Source organism: Notamacropus eugenii, chromosome 2 (genome assembly GCF_028372415.1).
Source record: "Notamacropus eugenii isolate mMacEug1 chromosome 2, mMacEug1.pri_v2, whole genome shotgun sequence".
Taxonomy (NCBI): domain Eukaryota; kingdom Metazoa; phylum Chordata; class Mammalia; order Diprotodontia; family Macropodidae; genus Notamacropus; species Notamacropus eugenii.
Genome location: NC_092873.1, coordinates 167,567,378 through 167,585,681, shown reverse-complemented (window position 1 = coordinate 167,585,681; position 18,304 = coordinate 167,567,378).

The window sequence follows — 18,304 nt, the reverse complement described above, 5'->3', positions numbered from 1 at the left end:
TACAGTTTGAGGTCTGGTAGCGCTAGGCCACCTTCCCAAGCATTTCTTTTCATTAGTCCCTTTGATATTCTGGACCTTTTGTTTTTCCAAATGAATTTTGATATTATTTTATCCAGCTCTAGAAAGTAATTGTCTGATAGTTTAATTGGTATGGCACTAAATAAGTATATTAATTTGGGTAGAATTGTCATTTTTATTATATTAGCACGGCCTACCCATGAGCAACTAATGTTTTTCCACTTACTTAAATCTGACTTTATTTGTGCAAAAAGTGTCTTGTAATTGTGTTCATATAGTCCCTGGGTTTGTTTTGGCAGGTAGACTCCTAAGTATTTTATACTGTCTACCCTAACTTTAAATGGGATTTCTCTTTCTATCTCTTGCTGTTGAACTTTGTTGCTAATATATAGGAATGCAGAGGATTTGTGTGGGTTTATTTTGTACCCTGCAACTTTGCCAAAGTTGCTTATTATTTCAAGTAATTTTTTACTTGAATCTCTGGGATTCTCTAGGTAAATCATCATATCATCTGCAAAGAGTGATAACTTAGTTTCTTCTTTGGCTATTCTAATTCCTTGAATATCTTTATCTTGTCTAATTGCTACAGCTAACATTTCTAGTACCATATTGAATAATAGTGGTGATAATGGACAACCTTGTTTCACCCCTGATCTTATTGGGAATGCATCTAGCTTATCCCCATTGCATATAATGCTTGCTGAAGGTTTTAGATAGATACTGCTTATTATTTTATGGAAAGTTCCCTTTATTCCTACGTTCTCCAATGTTTTTAGTAGGAATGGATGTTGTATTTTGTCAAAAGCTTTTTCTGCATCTATTGAGATAATCATGTGGTTTTTGTTAGCTTTGTTGTTGATGTGGTCGATAATGCTAATAGTTTTCCTAATATTGAACCAGCCCTGTAGTCCTGGTATGAATCCTACCTGATCATAATGTATTAATCTCGTGATAAGATGCTGTATTCGTTTTGCTAAAATCTTATTTAAAATTTTTGCATCTATATTCATTAGGGAAATTGGTCTATAATTTTCTTTCTCTGTTTTGTCTCTTCCTGGTTTGGGTATCAAAACCATATTTGTATCATAGAAAGAATTTGGGAGGACTCCTTCTTCCCCAATTTTCAAGAATAGTGTATGTAGTATTGGAATTAACTGTTCTTTAAATGTTTGATAGAATTCACTTGTGAATCCATCTGGCCCTGGAGATTTTTTCCTAGGGAGTTCATTGATGGCTTGTTCAATTTCTTTTTCTGAGATGGGGTTGTTTAAGTATTCAACTTCCTCTTCTGTTAATCTGGGCAATTTGTATTTTTTAAAATATTCATCCATCTCGTTTAGATTGTCGAATTTGTGGGCATAAAGTTGGGCAAAGTAGTTTCTAATTATTGTTTTAATTTCCTCCTCATTGGAGGTGAGTTCACCCCTTTCATTTTTAATGTTAGTAATTTGGTTTTCTTCTTTCTTTTTTTTGATCAGATTAACCAAAGGTTTATCAATTTTATTAGTTTTTTCATAAAACCAACTATTGGTTTTATTTATTAATTCAATAGTTTTCTTTATTTCAATTTTATTAATCTCTCCTTTGGTTTTCAGTATTTCTAATTTGGTATTTACTTGGGGATTTTCAATTTGTTCTTTTTCTAGCTTTTTCAACTGCAAGCCTAAGTCATTGATCTCCTCTTTCTCTATTTTATTTATGTAAGCATTCAGAGATATAAAACTTCCCCTAATAACTGCTTTTGCAGTGTCCCATAAGTTTTGGTACGTTGTCTCACTATTGTCATTCTCTTGAATGAAATTGTTGATTGTTTCTATGATTTCTTCTTTAACCCAATCCTTCTTTAGAATTAGATTATTTAGTTTTCAATTGATTTTTGGTTTCTCTTTCCATGGCCTTTTATTACATGTAATTTTTAATGCATTATGATCTGAAAAGGATGCATTGATTATCTCTACCTTTCTGCACTGGATTGTGAGATTTTTATGTCCTAGTACATGGTCAATTTTTGTAAATGTTCCATGTACCGCTGAGAAAAAGGTATATTCCTTTCTATTCCCATTTAATTTTCTCCAAAGATCTATCATATCTACCTTATCCAGAGTTTTATTTACCTCCTTAACCTCTTTCTTGTTTATTTTAAGGTTGGATTTATCTAGTTCAGAGAGGGGGAGGTTGAGGTCCCCCACTAGTAGAGTTTTGCTATCAATTTCTTCCTTCAACTCCCCCAACCTCTCCTCTAAGAATCTGGATGCTATACCACTTGGAGCATACATGTTTAGTAATGATATTGCTTCATTGTCTATGGTGCCTTTTAGCAGGATATAGTTTCCATCCTTATCCCTTTTGATTAGATCTATTTCTGCTTTCGCTTTGTCTGAGATTAGGATTGCTACTCCTGCCTTTCTTACATGAGCTGAAGCACAATATATTCTGCTCCATCCTTTGACCTTTATCCTATGTGTATCCCCCCGTTTCAAATGTGTTTCTTGTAAGCAGCATATTGTTGGATTATGGCTTTTAATCCATTCTGCTATCCGTCTCCGTTTTATGGGAGAGTTCATCCCATTCACATTCACAGTTATGATTACAATCTGTGTATTTCCCTCCACCCTCTTTCCCACCATTTGTGCTTTTAACTCTCCCGTCTCCCTTCCCCTCCTCAATAGTATTCACTTTTCTCCCCCTCCTCCTGCAGCCTTCCCCTCCTTCTTTTAGCCCCCCTCCCTTTTAGTCCCCTTTACTCTTATTGCTTCTTTCCTCCCTTTTAGCCACCCTCCCCTTTCTTCCCCCTTCCCCTCCTACTACCTATAGAGCTAGTTAGGCTTATCTACTTAAGATTATTGTTCCCTCCTTTGAACAAATCAGATGAGAGTACCTCTCAAACAATGCTCATCTCCCTCCCCTCCTTCCCTCTACTATAGTTTTGTACTTCTTCCTGTGATATAATTTGCCATTTTCTGCTTCCCCCTTTCCACACCTCCTATTACATTCCCTTCTCATACTTAAATCATATTTTTGCCATGACATCATTTACTTTATGCCCGTTCCCTCTACATATATCCCTTTTATCATAATAGCTGCACAGTTCTCAAGATTAACAGGTATCATCTTCCCTTACAGGGAGGTAAACAGATTGCCCTAATTGAGTTGCAAGTTTTTGTTTTTGTTTTTTCCCCTCTGTTTACCTTTTTATGGTTCTCTGGAGACCTGCATTTGAAGATCAAATTGTCTATTGAGTTCTGGTGTTTTGGTCAGGAAGCTCTGGAAATCCCTTATTTCGTTGAATGACTTTCTCCTTGCCTGAAATGTTATGCTGAACTTTGCTGGGTAGTTGATCCTCGGTTGGAGTCCCAACTCCTTTGCCTTACGGAATATTGGGTTCCAATTCTTTCGATCTTTTAATGTAGAAGCTGCAAGGTCCTGTGTGATCCTGACTGTGTGACCTTGATATTTAAATTGTTTCTTTCTGGCTGCTTGTACTATTTTCTCCTTCACTTGATAGCTCTGGAATTTGGCAACTATATTTCTTGGGGTTTTGAGTTTGGGATCCCTTTCCGGTGGGGAACGGTGGATTCTTTCGATGACTATTTTGCCCTCTGAGTCTAGTACTTCTGGGCAGTTTTCCTTGATGATTTCCTGGAAGATATTGTCCAGACTCTTTTCTTCATCATGGGTTTCTGGCAGGCCAATAATTCTTAGATTTTCTCTCCTGGATCTATTTTCCAGGTCAGTTGTTCTTCCAATTAAATATTTTAGATTTTCTTCTATCTTTTCGTTCTTTAGATTTTGTTTGACTGATTCTTGTTGCCTCATTGAGTCATTAGTTTCTACTTGCCCAATTCTAATCTTGATCGTATTGTTTTCTTCAGTTAGCTTTCGCATCTCCTTTTCCATCTGGCCAATTTTTCCCTTTAAGGAGCTATTTTCTCCATTTAATTTTTGTACTTCTTTTTCCATTCGACCAATTTTCCCAGTTAGGTTTTGGGTTTCCTTTTCCATCTGATCAATTTTCCCTATTAGGTTTTGAGTTTCCTTTTCCGTTTGATTAACTCTTCCTTTTAGGGAATTATTCTCTCCAGTTAATTTTTGAACTTCCTTTTCCATTTCTTCAATTTTCTTTTTCAGATTGATGTTCTCATCAGTGAATTCTTTTTTTATGGTTTTAAAATCATTGGCCAGTTTTTCTTTTATATCCTTCTTCAGACGTTCCAGGTAATCTAGTTGTGCTTGCGAGAAATTCATAGTCCCATCTGAGGTTTCAGATGGAAGTACAGTCTCAGCTCTGACCTCTTTGGTGTTTGTGTTTTGGTCCTTATCCCCATAGAAAGATTCTATGGTTTTTTCACTTTTCGTCTGCTTTTTCCGATTCATGATGTTGGCTGAGTGTTGTAGCTTTTGGTTCTTTCAGTCAGAAGATGCAGATCTTTTAAGTTGAGTTGATGTTTGTCTAGGCTAAAAGCAGGCTTTTTTTTTTTTGTTTGTTTCCCAGATCAACCCTGGGTTTAGCTTGATAGGTGTGTGGGAGGTGTGGTCTGGTCTCAGGATATCTCCTCAGCTGGCCTGAGGCAAAGGCAAGGTCCGGGGATGCTGATCCCAGCTTCCCTATTGTCTTCCCTTTCCCCTGGAGGGCTGGGGCACGCCTAGAGGCTAATGCGTGTTCCCGCCCCTCCTGGGGCTCGTCTCCCGGGCTGAGGCTTGCTTGGGTCTCAGTGCGAATTTTTCTCTGCCCTGGGTCGTCTGTCCCTCCAGATAGCCTCCACCACGGTAGGAAGAATCCCCCTTTGCCACCTCTCCAGCCTCTGGTGTTATGAGACCACCCGCCCCCTTCTGCTGTTCCTGCTGATCCAGGATTAATCTGGGGAAGAATTTTATGGTTCCCTCAGGGTCATCAGAGGGGAGGAGAGAGCACTTACTGATCACTCTGCCATCCCAGTTCCTGGAAGTTCAAGTAGTGACCCACCGAAGTCCGTCTTCAGGCTGAAGATTTCAAGGACTGCTGCGCTGATGTCTGGCACTCAGTGGCTCTCACCGGCTCGGCCTGGCTTATCTCCTGCTCCGCTGGTCTTGCCCGCCGCTCTCGGGCTCCTCTGGTCCCCTCCGCCCTGCCGTGCCGACCACGCTGCGCTGTGCGCCGGGGTCTTACCCCCGCGGAACAGATCCCTCCCGTGGACCTTCCAGTCCAGCCTGGGCTCCGAATCTGTCAAAGTCCGTCTCCCACTGGATTCTACACCTCCAAAGTCTGGTCAGACTCTCCCCCCAGATATAATCAGAGGAGTTTTTCCAGGAGCTTAGGTGAGTCGTTGCTTTCACTCCGCCATCTTGGCTCCGCCCCCTGGGCTTATTTATCTTTAAGCAAAGGTTGTTGGGCTGAAGGAGAAGTTCCAGGGAAGAGAAATATGATCTTCATTCAGCTATGGAGTTCTTAAGAGAAGCAGGTAGAGGAAGTATTGGAACAAGAACACTAAATTTAATTCAAATATCAGTTTTGCTTCTTACTACTTAAATGACTTCAGGTAAGCTACTCATTTGTCCCTTGACTTCATTTTTGCTATTAGCAAAATGAGGTTGATTGATTAGGGTCCTTCTAACTCCCTATGTCCTCTGGCTTTTATTTACCTTGAAGCAAAAGTAGCTGTTCTCATTCTGTCTCTGACCCCTACATTGTAGGTGAGGTCTCTTTCTTTGAGAATCTGCTGTGCTAACCTGAAACACAAAGGACCAAAATTCCTTTGTTAGACATAATTATACCAGTCAAGTATGCCTATATTTCTAAGACCCAAACTTTTCTCTTAAAGATATGATCAAAATCATTTGGTTCCTCCTGATAATATTAATTAAAAACTAAATTAATTAAATATATGAGTTAATTAAAAATATGAATAAAATAAGAGTTAATGTTAACTTAAAAGTATAGAGTAAATATTACCTTTATCAGGAAGAGTCAATATCCTATTCTTTCTGTATAGACTATATGACATGATTTTTTTATGATTTAAAATAAGCCATTCCAATACTAAGTACAGAAAAGGCAGTTGAGAACCAAATAAATATGCATAAATAAATGAGAGCTCTTCCTTTATCTGACTATGGTAAACATGCTGAGCCTCTGCTGCTGCTCTATGAAAGTCTTAGCTTTCACTTTAAAATTGTGTCAAATTCGATGAAAACTGACTTTTCCCCTTATTTATTTTTAGATTTTATTTAGAATTTTATTTTTCCCTAGTTACATGTAAAAACAATTTTTAACATTCATTCTTAAAACTTTGAGTTCCAAATTCCCTCTCTTTCCTTCCTCACTCCACCCTCATTGAGAAGCCAAGTAATTTGATGCAGGTTATACATGTGTAATCATGCAAAACCTATCTGTAACAGTAATGTAAGAGAAAACATGGACAAGAAAAAAAACAATAAAAATAAAGTTAAAAATGTATACTTCAATCTCTATTCAGATACTATCAGTTCTTTCTCTGGGGATGAATAGCATTTTTCATCACAAGTCCTTCAGAGTTGTCTTGAATCATTGTATTGCTGAGAATATCTAAGTCATTCACAAGTGATCATCTTACAATATGACTATTACTTTGTAGACAGTATATTTCACATTGCATCAGCCCATGTAATCCTTTCCAGATTTTTCTGACAGCATCTTGCTGATCAAGACTATAGTAAATAGTATTCCACCCTAATCACAAACCACAACTTGTTCAGTCATTCCTCAATTGATGGGTAGCCCCTCTATTATAATTCTTTTTTAAAAAAATAATGGATTTATTTTTAGTTTTTAACATTCAATTTCAAAAGATTTTGAGTTTCAAATTTTCTCTACCTGTCTCCCTTCCCCCTACCACAAGGCAGCATAAATTCTGATTACTCTTTCCCCCACTCTGCCCTCCTTTCTGTCACTCTTCCTCTCTTATCCCTTTCCTTTCTATTTTCTTGTAGGGCCAGAGAGATTTCTATACCTCTTTGCCCTTATATCTAATTTCCCCGTTGCATGTAAAAACAATTTTTTAACATTTCTTTTTAAAACTTTGAGTTCCACATTCTCTCCCTTCCTCCCTCTCCACCCACCCTCATTGAGAAGGCAAGCAATTTGATATAGGTTATACATGTGTAGTCATGTAAACCACTGCCATAATATCATACTGTGAAAGACTAACTGTATTTCCCTCCATCCTATCCTGCCCTCCATTTATTCTATTCTCTCCTTTGTCCCTGTCCCACTTCAAAAGTAGTCACTTCTGATTACCCCTCCCACATTTGCCCTCTTTTCTATCATCCCTCCCTCTTATCCCTTTCCCCTTTACCTTCCTGTAGTGTATTAGATTTCCATACTCAATTGAGTGTGCATTTCATTCCCTCCGTCAGCCAAATCTGATGGTAGTAAGGTTCACTCATTCCATCTCACCTCTCCCCTTCTCCCCTCCACTGTAAAAGCTTTTTCTTTTCTATTTTATGTGAGATAATTTACTCCATTCTACCTCTCCCTTTCTTCTTCTCCCAGTAAATTCCTCTCTCACACCTTAATTTTACTATTTAGATATCTTGTCATACTAAACTCATCCTTTGTTATTCTGAATATGTTTCTGCAGTACTTGAATTGCTTCTTTCTGGATGCTTGAGATATTTTCTCCTTGACCTGGGAACTATGGAATTTGCCTGTAATATTCCTGGAAGTTTTCATTTTGGGATCTCTTTCAGGTGGTGATTGGCTGAATCTTTCAATGTCTACTTTACTCTCTGGTTCTAGAATATCAGGTATAAATAGATAATTTCTTGAAAAATAATGTCTAGACTACTTTTTTTTTGTCTTGGGTTTCATGTAGTCCAATAATTTTTAAATCATCTCTCCTGGATTTATTTTCCAGTCAGTTGTTTTTCTGAAGATATATTTCATATCATCTTCTATTTTTTCATTCTTTTGGTTTAGATTTCTCATATAGTCTTTAGCTTCCATTTGTTTCATTCTAGTTTTTAAGGATTTGTTTTCTTCAGTGAGCTTTTGTACCTCCTTTTCCATATTGCCAATTCTTCTTTTTAAGGCATTCATATTTTCCATTCGCTATTTGCATGGCTTTTACCATTTGACCTATTCTGTTTTTTAAGGTGTTATTTTATTCAATATTTTTTGTATGTTGCCTTTACCAAATTGTTAGCTCATTTTTCATCACTCTCAAATCTTTTTCCAATTTTTCCTCTACCTCTTTGTAGCACCAATGTGATATTCATAGCACCTATGGTAGTCATGAATATCCCGGAGTAATTCTGAATTGCAAAATACAATAGACTTTCCACATGGAAGATAGAACTAAAGTATTTATTCAGACACAAGAAAGCTAAATTCATGATACACAATAACAATTCAGAAGATAATACAAGTCCCAAGCTTTCCCCCCAATAGGCTTGCCATAAACCAACCCCTTTAAACAAATCACAAACAAGCTCCCTTAAACAAAATTACAAACAATCTCTTTCACTCATGCTAGCAAGTTGCCTGATTGCCTGGATCCTTATAATAGCAATCAAATTAGGATCTTTTGCTGTTTTTGTTTTACCAAAAGTGCCTCTGATTGAATAATGTTATTGGGGAGAATCTGTTCCCCCCCCCCCCCCCTTGATGGATCTACCCATTGTGGGAAGCTTGATTAAGGGAGTTGTTTTGTAGGAGGGTTCCAAGTACCTTTTGTTTGTTCTATTGAGGCACTGGATCAGAGGGTCATGGCCTCTAGCTCTAAAAAGTGTATAAATACTCTGAGGGTGAGGTTTTACTTTGAGGCTTACTGACTGGAAGTGTTTGTCCAGATTAGGATTCTCAAAAGCTGCTTTAAGGATCCTTTGGCTTTGAGAACCCAGATGTTGTGCTTCCCTCTCTGGTAACTGGTCATATATAAATTTACATATGTATATAAGTACACATATATGTGTACATATGTACACACAAACATAAATATACATACATATGTAGTATGCATTTGTAACAAAAGCAAAATTACAAGATTGATTTGTGTCTCTTTCTGCATTTCTTGTTTTCCTTTCTGCATTAAAGATGTTTTAGTCTATGTAAGAAGAACTGGCTCAAGAAAATCCACATGAAAATCATTAAATTCAAAAGACATCCCTCAAGACAGAAGGGTGAATAACATTCTCTGAATGAATGAATGATTGAAGATGAATGAATGAAGTATTTATTGGATATTCACTCTCTGCAAAGCCAAATACTAAACACTGGAGATAAAGACAGAAAGGGAGTACACACCTCTTCTCATGGTCTCGCATTCTCACAGGGGAGATGAAACAGAAAAATAATTAGCAAAGCAGAAAAAAGTAGTGAGATTAAATTTCAGTAAAAGAAATACAGGTTAGAAATGAAGTAATTTTTCTCTAGGCTTGTGAGCTTCATCCTATTTTACAACCAAAGGCTATACCTTTTATCATTAGACAAGTACTTTGCAAGTAGATCTTATTTCAAAGATGTGATAGAGAGGATCAAGGAAGGTAAAGTGAATAACTTTGATTTTAAAAATTATTGTAGAAAACAAAAGCAATACAGCTAACATTATAAGGTAAGCAAATAACAGAAAATATTTATAAGAATTTCTCTGATAACTTTCTCACTTCCAAGTAATATAAGGAAGTATTTCAGATTTTTAAGGATTATGTCCATTCTCCAATTGACAAATATTCAAAAGACATATAAATAAACATACATGCATGTATTTGTGTGTATTATGTATGTTCACACAAATACATATATAATAAAGCAAAACAAATGATCATACCATCTGCGTGCTTGTGCCCTTGTATGGCCAATGTGGTCATTTATTTAGCTTGATTTTACATATTTTATGCAACAATTTTCTTTTTCCTTTTTTTAAAACCATGGCATTGAAAAAATAATTTCTTTTCAACTGAAACAAAATTTAAGTAAAAATAAAGTAAATACGAGTTGTTCATAGACAATAAAATATGAATGGAGCAGTATAAATTCACTGCCACTATTGGGAAAATAATGCAAACACTGATGGATCAGTTATGTCATTGCAAGGTACTGTGGAGGAATAGGAAGATATGAATGGGAATCGAGGAAACCTGGATTTAAATTATACTGATGCTCACCATCACTATTACATTGGTTAAGTCATTTTGTCTCTCTCCTCATTTATAAAGTATAGATGATACTATTTATATTACTAACCTCAAAGGATAGTTGGAAAGAAAGCACTGCTCACATTGTTCAGATGTTACTGCTCCAGAAAATCTGCTTCAAAGTGACTGCCCATTTATATGCTATGCCTTACTATTGAGAAGGAAGCAATTGCATTACCACATGATTGAGCTTGCAGAAAAGCCTAGAGACTTTGTGATTATTTATTTGCTAACAACTATACAAAATAATATAAGCTTCTCTCATCAGAAAGTTTTATAACATTAGCTGGCTTTTTTTTTACTCCTCTTTGGGGGCATATTTGAACAGCAGCCAGTTTTTCTTAATTCCACCAAACAAATTTTTGAGAGTTCTGAGGATGTGCTGAGAGTGCCTTTCTATGATTATTTTGTCAATAGAATTATAGAGACATTATAAATACAAATTGGCTTGCAAACATTAATGACCTAACATATACTATATACTAAACTGTCATATGTATGATCTGGGATTAGGTAAACTAATCTCCCTAGTTGTAGCTACCTAGATAATAGAATGAAATTAAAAAGTTATCATTTCCTCATTACATACTTTTATTCTGAACATCCCAAACAATCTGAACTGTCAATTGAAGCCCTATCCTTCCAATTATACTGGTTCAGTCACATAGTCACATAGTCATATTTAATCATTATACCTCCTTATTCCATATAGTCAACCAATTGCCCTTCTCCCTTACCCTTCTGTAGTGCAAGATAAACTTTCATATCAAACTGAGTGAGCATGTCATTCCTTGAAGCCAAATATGAAGAGAGTAAGTTTTCCTTTTTCTCTCACATCCTCCCTTTTCTCTTCCACTGAAGAAGATTTTTCTTGCTTCCTTGATGTGTGATAATTTACCCTATTCCATTGCTCCCTTTCTCCTCCCAATATATTCCTCTCTCACCCCTCAGTTTTATTTTATTTTTTTAGGTACCATCCCTTCTTATTCAACTCACCCTGTTTCTGTGTGTGTGTGTGTGTATGTGTGTGTGTATGTATGCGTGTGTGTATGTATAACCCCTCCAACTACCCAAGTGCTGAAAAAAGACTCAAGAGTTACAAATATTACCTTTCCATGTAGGAACGTAAACAGTTCAACTTTAGAAAATCCTTCATGTTTTCTCTTTCCTGTTTACTTTTTCATGTTTTCTTGATTTTTGTGTTGAAAAGTCAAATTTTCTATTGAGTTCTGGTATTTTCATCATAAATGCCTGAAAGTCCTCTGTTTCATTGAATGACCATTTTTTCTCCTGAAGTATTATGCTCAGTTTTGCTGGGTAGGTGATTCTTTGTTTTAATCCCAGTTTCTTTGACTTCTAGAATATTCCATGCCCTTCAATCCCTTAATGTAGAAGATGTCAGATCATTTGTTATCCTGATGGCATTTCCACAATACTCAAACACTTTTTTTCTGACTGTTTGTAATATTTTCTCCTTGACCTGGAAACTCTGGAATTTGGCTGCAATATTCTTGGGAGTTTCTCTTTTCATATCTCTTTCAGGAGGTGATCTGTGGATTCTTTCAATATTTATTTTGCCTCTGGTTCTAGAAGATCAGGGCAGTTTTCCTTGATGATTTCATGAAAGATGATGTCTAGGCTCTTTGTTCGATCATGGCTGTCCTATAATTTTTAAATTGTCTCTCCTGGATTTATTTTCCAGGTCAGTTGCCTTTCCAATGAGATATTTCATGTTATCTTGTATTATTTAATTCTTTTGGCTTTGTTTTGTAATTTCCTGATTTCTCATAAAGTCATTAGCTTCCATCTGTTCCATTCTAATTTTTAAAGAACTGTTTTCTTCAGTGAGTTTTTGAACCTCGCTTCTTATTTGCCACATTCTGCTTTTTAAAGCATTCTTCTCCTCATTGACTTTTTGGACCTCTTTCTCCAATTAAGTTAACCCATTTTTAAAGGTTTTATTTTCTTCAGCACTTTTTTGGGTCTCCTTTAGCAAGTTGTTGACTCACTTTTCATGATTTTCTTGCATTGCTCTCATTTCTCTTCCTAATTTTGCCTCTGTCTCTCTTACTTGATTTTCAATATCCTTTTTGAGCTCTTCCATGGCCTGGGACCATTGCGTATTTATCTTGGAAGTTTTAGACTCAGAAGCCTTACTTCCTCTGATGTTATGTTTTGTTCTTCCTCATCTGAAAGGATGGAAGAAAATACCTGTTCATCAAGAAAGTACCTTTCAATAGTCTTATTTTTTCTCCCTTTTTTAGGTATTTTCCCTGCCACTTACTTGACTTTTGAAACCTTGTCGAGAGGAAGGTATATTCTGGGGACCTGCAAGTTCTCCAGTTCTTCCAAGGTGGCACAATCAAGGGAGAGGTGTTTACTCCTCTCCTGACCTGCACACTGGTCTGGGAGCAACCAAAAACTTTTCTGCCCAGAAACTGCAATTGAATTTCCTCAAATGTTTGTAGATTGGATGATTGATCCAGCTCACCTTTTCTGTGTTTCTCACATCTCATCTCTGACTTTTTGCATCAGTTTTTCTCATACTGGGGAATTCTTTCCTACCTCACCTACACCTCATAGAATACCTATCTTTTTTTAATACATAACAGAAGTGCCACTTTCTACATTCTATAAGAAGCCTTCCCTGATATTTATAATTACTACTGCCTTTCCTCCCAGAGTACCTTGTATTTCCATAAGTTTTATTTATTTTTACTTATTCACTTTACATTTATTTTGAATGGACACACATTCATCCATACATATGTGTATGTATGTGTGTATGTGTGTGTGTGTTGTTTCCTTCCTTAGACTGTAAGCTCCTCAAGAATAGGGATTATATCTTGTCTCTCTCTCTCTCTTTTTAGATTATTTCTTCAGAACCTAACATAGAGTTTGGCACAGAAATTAAATTCTTGTTGATCTATCTGTCTATCTATCTGTCTGTCTGTCCATCTATCTGTCTATCTATATAGCAACACACATATATAGATACCTCTATATATTATATGTAGATGTTTTATATATGCAGAAGTAAATAAATATCTATATATGTAATACAACATAATGATATATTTATTAAAATATGTCATATATGAACATGATCATTTGTATCAGTAAGCACCCCAACCTACACAAGGGGACTTGCTATCACAGGTTCTTAGATCTGCATTCATGAAAGGAACGGCAACTTTTAAGGGGTTAACAATCATTTTAATCAAGCACATGTATCAATCCTTTAACCAAGCACATCAATCATTCACTTATTTCAGGGGAGTCAGCACCATGAACTTCAAAGGAAATAAGGAGAAATTAAAAGTCAACAAACATGGCTTCCTCTGTCTGGCCATAATTCAACAGACAGGTACAGTTGTCTGACCAATTACCAGAGAGGGAAGCATGACATCTGGGTTCTCAAAATCAAGGGGTTCCTTAGCTGCTTCCTGGAGCCCTCATGTGGCACTCAAACCTTCTTACCAAAACTAAGCCCCAAAATAAAAACTGCACCTCAGTGTCTTTATACACTTTTTAGAGCCAGAGAGCATCACTTCCCTTGAGAACTAATGCCTCATTAAGAAATTCATAGACCTTCTTATAAATCTTCCCAGGCCAGACAAAGGGTGGGAAAGATTCTTCTCAGTAACATTCAAGTAGAGGCATTATACTTGATTATACTAAAACAAAAACAGCAAAAGATCCGACTTTACTTGCCATTGCATAATTAAATCCATAGAAACTAATGAGACTGGAGAAGGAAGTCCCTGAAAAGAGTTTTGCAATGCATATCAGTTAGGGGAAAATGACATGATTGTCTAAAATAAAAGAGACTTTGAAACAAATGTCAGTAAAACATAGAAAATAGAATGTCCTGGAAGAGATGATGGTCATTATTGACAAATGCTAGAGAGGTCATGAAGGACAAGGATTGAGAAAAGACCATCAGATTTAGCAATTCAGAAATCATTGACAAATTTATGCTGAATGACAAAGTCAGAAGTCAGATCAAACAGTTGACTTGTTTCATGAAATCTTCTCCGTGGAATATTTATTTTATCAGCCTTAGTCCATCTCAGCTTAGTACCACATAAAAAAGTGTGAAATATTTTTTCCACTTTCCTAAGCATTCCATGTCTTATTTAGCGGAGAATGGAATTCTAAGACAGCTGAACAAATAGTCATAAAAATACTCCACTGATTTATTTAAAAAAATAAATCACCAGCCATTCCAGTAATTAGGATAAATCCTAATACGGTCTCTTGCATGCTCTATCTCAAAGGAAGGAGGCAAAACACAGAACAATCAACAGCAAAAACAATTAGAAAACTGTCAGAATATGACATTATATCTTGTAAAAGAGTTTCCATAGAACAAATAAATAGCATTTTTTCCAGTGTTTTTGATTGAATCCCCTACCACATTTTTGAATACATGAGCAATATAAGTTACATTCCAGGTTACAAAAACAGTAAACCAAAGTTTGGCTAATGCTTATGTGAAATGCAAACTGCCCTATTTATTTTGTAGTTAATTTACAATTGTCTCCATCCCTTTGAGGGCATTCAATCTGTCAATGTGCATTTATGAAGCACCTGTTGAGTGCCAGGGAATGTGCTAGGTGCCAAGGATGCAAATACAAAGAGTAAAACAATCTCTACTGTCAAGGAACTTACATTTAGTGTTTGGAAACAACTTTGTCCCTTTAGTATTGCAAATTCTTTCAAAGGACAGCAACTGCCATTTCTGTTCTAGCACATGAAAGTGTATAGTGACTAAACAGGAACTGGGTGGCGTATTTGAAAGAGGGCTGGGCTTGGAGTCAGGAAATAAGAATTTTGAATCCTAATCCTGACATTTATTAGTCATGGGACCATGAAACCTCTCTGAATTTGTGTCCTCACATGAGAAACCAGGATAATTGATGGATACAGCTTACCTCATGAGATTGTTATGCTGAAGTACTTAATAAAAATGAAAGTGCTCTGCTAGCATTCATTATTAAAAAATATTTTATAATAGTGCTGATGCATATTGGTGGGAGTCTGTTTTCTGAGAAATTAATTCATTGAAGTATTAAGGTGATAGATATAACACATTTTTAGTCTAAACCATCTAGCAGTAGACTATAGTAGGAAGGTTCATTATTATCTCTCCCTCTCCACTAATTTCTGTCAAGTATATGACTGTCATAGTCCTTGACTGATGTCAGACTTTAATATTGAATTTCAGTACGTAGTTTTTAAAAGAAATGTGTTTGTGTGTGTGTGGGAAAGTGAGCTAGGCCCAAAAAAGTAGTGCACTAATAACTAAGGAAAAGTAAGTGTGAATAATTAAAAATAGGGATTTGGTTGTTTTATCTTCAGTATGAAAAAGAAAAGAAAAATTGAATAATTCTCTTTAAGTATTTAAATTAATGGAGAGATGCTAGGTTTGAAGTCTCCCACTTCACAGAATGAGGAGGAAATGATTTAATTTAAGAAGATCAGTTCAAAATAAAGAAGAAATTACTGACACTCATGTTGATAAGACCTTGGAGTGGGCTTGATAAGGAAGGCATGGAATCTCCATGCCAAAAGATGCTGAAGATAAAATAAAGGCTATAAATATGAAAATAAAATGCCTCTATTTAGTGGCAGTGGTCTAGAATAGATAATCCTTTAGCCATTGGTATTTCTGGATATTATTTTAAAACTAGATAATAATCAGTCATTTATTGATTAATAATTGATATAAATGTTAATCAGTATTCTGCCATATATTTAATAATTTTGAAATTACAGAATTTCTGCTGCAATTTACATCTTTTATATTTTATGTTACATAGACAATTTTACATCTCAAGAAAGAAGGAAAGGAACTACTTAAATTAAAATACTAGAGTCCTCTTTGAGATAATTAAAAAAATACACCATCATTTTTGTGACTGAATTTTATTCACTTTCTTGGAACACGTATGAATTTTTTGCCCAGACTTAAGTCCACAACGCAAGTTAACTCTCACCACACTGCATAGAGAATGCTAGCTTATCTCCCCATTTTGGTAGAATGACTCTGTCTTTGTGGTTCAAAATTGCTTTTCCTTTATCAGGATCATGTATCAATTTTGCATGAAATTTGCTATCCATTTTTTATCTTTCCTCTCCTATCTCACTGCTGGTTTCCAAATACCATCTCCTAGTTGAGCTTTCTTCTTTAATTTTTTTTTTTCTCCCACGTGTATGAGCTTGCCTTTTTTCTAGAATGTGTCTGACTTGTTTATTCTGCATAACTTTACACTATTTTATTACCCAGCAAATGTGACAAAATTGTTTGAAATCTTTTTTTTTGAGTGATTTATGGAGTCAATTATGTTACTACATCTTTACTTGGAAAAGCTTCCAAAAAATTTAAATAGCTAAGTATGAATATAATTTAATCAAAATATCATTTATGACTAATATCCCTTTGAACCAAATATTTGTCATGATATGTAGATTTAGGGGTTGGATTTGGTCATACTTAAACATATTTTTGTTTGAATTGAAAAAATAAATTCTACTTTGCAATTTTACTTTACTTAGTTATCACTAGCCAAGTGCTCATATTCTTTCTTATTTTTTAAAGATAACATTCATACTAAGTTATTTTGGAAATTGCATCTGGAGACAAGACTATATATAATATCTAATCAGGTTGGCTCACTGTGGTCATCTTAGCACCTTGTGAGAGAGGAAGCCATGTCTCTGGTCATGCAGGGCTGGCATATAGACTTACTACACTAAAATAAGACTGATGGAATGTTATGATCTTAAACCTATTTTTCTATAGCAATATATCATGAAGATGAGTCTTTCAGTTGAGGGAATATGAATTTCCTTTCTATCTTAAATATGCATTTCAGGGGACCTGTTAATTTATGATTTATATTGTAAGAACATGAAATGAGGAAGAATTTGCATTAAGTCCTGAGAGAAAAAAAATCCAAAACTTAACCCTAACTAATCAATACTTATAATTTAAAGACAGTTTCTTGATGATAAACATTTCAGGCTGAACCCTAGTAGAAATACACTGGGATTTTTACATACTATTGCTATCCCTCAAGCTGGAAATAAGATATCATAGGCTATCAGAACCTGTTTTTTATTTTCCCTTAATATTAGTGACTTCCCTCTCAGATTATTTGTAGTTTAACCCATATTTATTTGTTCGTGGCTATTTGCATGTTGCCTCCCCTTTAAGGCTGTGAGCTGCTTGAGGTCAGGGATTATTATTATTATCAATATTATTTTGCTTTTAGCTTTCTTTTCTCTGTATCTTCAGCATTTAATATGATTGGTGCATAGTAATTGATTAATGAATGCTTAATGATGTTATTTTAATTTCCTATTGTATAAAGAACTTTAGTTATTAAAATAACTTCAAATCATTATAAAATGATATTATTTGTGATTGTCACAAATAGCAGGACTAATATATGGCAAAGAATAATTATGACAAGAATTCAGTGAGATTACAAAGCCACTTAAGTCAGGTACTATGTTATATAATCTGTCTCTGCCCCTACAGCCTAGTCCCTTATTGACATTTTACTTATTGTTCAAGTCTTAATTTCATTTGAATACATATTCCAGTCAAGCTGGCTTTCTTGCCATAACTTACATGACATTTCAGTTCTGTTCTCCATGTCTTATACATGGGTTCCATCCTCACCTCTGACTCTTAGAATCTGCATTTTCTTCAAATATTTCCTTAAATAAAACATACTACATGAAGTTTTTCCTTATTCTCCCTGACAATAGTACCCACCTCTTACCCCCATTTACTTGGTATTTATTTCATATAGATATTACATATTGTATATATAGAGGTACATATTATCTCTTTCCTACCATCTCTATGTATTAATCAAAGTCCCAAACAACATAGAGCTTCATGAGAGCAGGGAGTCTTTTATTTTTGCCTTTGTATCTCAAGGCCATAATACAATTCCTAACATATAAAGGCATTTAATAAGTGTTTGTTCATTGGTTGATTGAAAGCTTACAGTAAGGCACAAATTAGCTTTATCAATAATTCAATACATTATCTAATGATCCAAATCATGTCATGATAAATATATGGACATCTATGCATTTTCAAAATAGGCATTGTTTA